The sequence below is a fragment of the Poecilia reticulata genome, linkage group LG20 (assembly GCF_000633615.1).
Source record: "Poecilia reticulata strain Guanapo linkage group LG20, Guppy_female_1.0+MT, whole genome shotgun sequence".
NCBI lineage: Eukaryota > Metazoa > Chordata > Actinopteri > Cyprinodontiformes > Poeciliidae > Poecilia > Poecilia reticulata.
The window spans coordinates 25,075,008-25,079,102 of NC_024350.1; the positions used below are offsets into that span (position 1 = coordinate 25,075,008).

General features: G+C 50.5%; 1 protein-coding gene across 2 annotated transcripts in view; it reads right to left on the reverse strand.

Moving 5' to 3' along the window:
• The window catches only part of fars2 (phenylalanyl-tRNA synthetase 2, mitochondrial), a 76,523-nt gene that overhangs the window by 1,658 nt on the left and 70,770 nt on the right, over window positions 1-4,095 (reverse strand). The window lies entirely within an intron of this gene.

Sequence of the window (4,095 nt, forward strand, 5' to 3'; positions counted from 1 at the left end):
CACACACACACACACACACACACACACACACACACACACACACACACAGCAGGGTAAATGTGCCATGTTACATTATTCATATTTATTATTGAGCCTCAAATTCCAGATTTTTCCCAGAAATCAAAATGTTTGAGTTAAACTCTTTGTTATCAGATTCATTAAATTTAAAATAAAAACTTGTTGCTCAGGAGGAAACAGGGAAACTGAGCTGCTGAGTAAAAACGTCGCCTGGATGAGAACAAACTCACCCACTGATTGGCCGTTTATCTTCAATTAATCCGATTATTGATCCCACTGAAACAGGAAACAGTTTGGAAACACGACAAGCTAATTTCAGACTTTTCCAAACTTTTCAAGGCTGCCTGGAAACCCGACAGATGGGAAACAAACCAGATTCTGATTTAAGGAAAAATAATTCCCAACTGCTCTGGAGGAGCTGCAGAGACCCGCTGCTCAGGTGAGTCTCACAGTTTGACTCCTGACCAGACGCCCTAAACAAGGTGCTGGCTGCATCATGCTGAGGGTCAGGCTCGGAGTCGATGGGTTCATTTCTGTCCTGATTCAGTGAATTACCCAGAAGTCTCTGTGGCTCAGGGTGTGATTACTTTTCCAGATTCTGTTGGTTCTGGATGTAAAGTGAGTCAGGAAGCGGTTCACCTGCTGTGGAGCCAATCAAAGAGCTGCTGGGGGCGGAGAAATGATTAAAGCCGAATTCTCCAACAGCCGTAATGAAACAGGCTGAACCTCCTGTGTGGCTCGGAGCTATTTATGGACACAAGCAGTCGGCAGGCCGAGGTGAGGCAGGAAATAACGCCTCTAATCGCTGCTGCAGGTTTTTCTCAGACTTTGAATTGCTCTGGTGAAAACCGGCTCCATGTCTCCTGAACCCATCATGGTTCTGGTTCGGTCAGCAGGTCCAACTGGAAACGGGTCCAGCTGAGAACACAGAGGCTGCATCGACTCAAACAGCCTGAGATTCACTTCAGACTCTGGCCTCTGTCCCGCCTCCAGCTCTTCTGTCCAATCAGAGCAACGAATTTTCACTTTGTTTACAAATTACAGCAAAAAAACACAATATGAAATCAAACCAACGAAGAAGAACCTGAGAGCAACTTCCTGCTTCACCAGATGGAAACAAGATGGAGGATGGAGGCTAAAGACCAGGAGCCGTTTCTGCTGCTAGCGCTAGGCTAACGTTAGCTTTGGTTGTATTTACCCAGAATGCCCTGCGCTGTAGGCCACTTCCTGCTTTTGGAGCGGTCTCTGGTCCGCTTGGCGTTCACTTCAACTGAACCCAGTCCGAGGTTTGGAGGACCAGAGGTCAGAGGTCGACTAGCGTTCACACCTCACCAACCGAACCGGACTTTGACTAGTCCACTGGACCGGAGTTGAACTAAATGAACGGAGCGGGAATGAAGACCCGGATGAGTTTCATCCAGAGGATCTCAGAACCAATTGGATCAGTCGGTTTGAGGAACCTGGACTCTTCCCACATGGTGAACTGAAGCTAACGCTGCTAGCATGGAGACATCCTGAGGTCCAGGAGGAGAAGCTGCTGAGGACAGATGGACAGGTGAGGACAGATGGACTTTATGCAGTAACCACCGGAGCAGAGAGACTGAAGCTCTTCCAGTTCGTCGCTGATGAAAGGTCAGAGGTCAGAGGAAACTCAGCCGGAGGCAACGAGGAGCAACCAGCAACGGGCTGCAGACGGAGAGGGTCACGGTGATCGTTGAACTGCAGTCGGATCCATCAGACTGATCGGTTTATGGATCAGACATTAAAGAAGTTTTAAACCAGATGTGATTCAGATCAGAGCTCTTCATATGAACTCTTCCTCCTCTTCCTCCTCTTCCTCCCTGATCCAGAAGCTGCTAGCAGTCGACATTCTTCCTCTCGTCTCCGTCTTCACCTGGACAGACGCTGAACAAACAGCTCAACCTGAGTCCTTCTTCAAAGTCTCGTCCCTCCTGGGCCAGAAATCAATTAGCATTCAGCCAGACAGCTGCGCTCCGACCCGCCGCCGCTCCGTCCTTAAGCTGCCGCTTAGCTCCTGCCTGACTGGGACGGACGGACGGACGGAGGGACGGATGGAGGGACGGAGGGACGGATGGAGGGACGGAGGGACGGAGGGAGGCAGGAAGACGCCTTGTGAGCCGCGGAGCGTTGAGATGATCCATGAGACGCCGTGAAGAAACGTTTCTCTAAACGGTCCGAGCCTCAGCAGCAGGCGGGTTTCAGCTTCTATACATTCAGCTTCTATACATTCAGCATCTTTACATTCAGCATCTATAGAACAACATCAGGATTTTACTAGACCAGATTTAATCTACAACCAGGAGAAGAAAACTGATCCACATCAGAGTGAAGACTGATTTAGTTTTGGGTCAATTTGTTGACTGTTGGTTTTCTGACTGGTTTTCTGACTGCTTTGTTGGTTTTCTGACTGGTTTGTTGGTTTTCTGACTGGTTTGTTGGTTTTCTGGCTGGTTTGTTGGTTTTCTGGCTGGTTTGTTGGTTTTCTGGCTGGTTTGTTGGTTTTCTGGCTGGTTTGCTGGCTGGTTGATCAGCCTGGTGTTGACGTGGAGTCGTGTTTCCCAGCAGTGTGACGTCTTCAGGGATCGGTTCATGTCCGGACTCGTCGCCACGGCGATGTAAAGTTGCGTTCCCGGCAGTGTGATGTTTTCTCCTCGCCGCCGCGGCCCTGATGCTGCGGCTCATCATGGCCGCCGCCTCAGATCTCCGGCGCCGGTCGGCCGCTGAAGAACATCTGATGTTTTTCACACCTCTGAAGCCGAGCGCTGCGGGCGCCTGGAACAGGCTGGCTGGGGTTTCCCCGGACCGTTTCCAAGGATTCTGACGCCATCTGCTGCAGGAACCCGACGACCTTTCACCAGAACCACGATCAGCGAGACGAACAGAAAACCAACGACTCTCTGAGGATCCAGGACGTTTACATTCTGAATCTGATGAACAACATAGATAAATGTGGTCCGAAATGTTTGACCTCTGACCTCCAGGTGAAGGAGGACAGATGCTGAAGGCCGTTGCCATGGATACGTCTGATTTGGACCCAGTTTTATTCATCATTCGTTTTTCCTGTCAGATGAAACGTTTCCCAGCGTTGACCTCACCGGGGTCGTCATGGCAACGCAAAGACTCACAGGAACACCAGAGGAAGACCAGGCCCGGTCCGGTCCGGTCCGGTTCCCCTTCAGAACCAGAACCCGACCAGCTGGAAGGTCCAGATGGTCCCCGACTGGTTGGACGTGTCCATGTTTGGGTCTGAGGCAGCAGGAGGCGACGAGGACGGATCAGGTTTTATACACAACGGGAGGAAATGTGTCCAGTTTAACCAGTTTAACCGGTTTAACCAGTTTAACCAGCTAAACCAGTTTAACTGGTTAAACCAGTTTAACCAGTTTGTTCAGCTAAACCAGTTTAACCAGTTTAATCGGTTTAACCAGTTAAACCGGTTTAACAAGTTAAACCAGTTTATCCAGAGTTTAACTGTACCGACTCTAACCGTGGTCCAGGCGAGTCGGGTTGGTTCTCCTCCTTCCTCTGAATTATTAACGGTTCTGTCCGTGTGGTGGAACCGGGTCGGCCACAGGAGGCCGGCGGTTCTGATCCGATCTCCACCGCTGCTCGTCGTCTCCTCTTTCTTCTTCTGGCAGGCGAACCCGATCCGCCCAGAGCGCCACCGACGAGCCGCCATGACGGCTCAGAGGACCGGCCACTTTATTAGGCACAGAGAGGGAACCGGCCAATCAGACGCCAGCAACTAGACAGAGGCCAAAGGTCAAACTGACCAAAGTGACACTGAACTGGACCAGAACCGCTCAAAGAATGACTCCTGGTCCGATCTGAAACGTCCAGCTGATCAAACGCAAACCAGACGGAAACCAACTGTCCCAGCTGGTTACTGGTTTAACTGGGTTGTTCTGGTTTCTGTGGGTCGATCAGAACCGACTGAGGTCCGATTAGTTCTGGTTGGTTCTGGTGTTTTAACGTTTCATGTTCTGTTGGAACGGCTGTTAGTAGATAGATGCAGCGTGTGTGTGTGTGTGTGTCTGTGTGTGTGTGTGTGTGTGT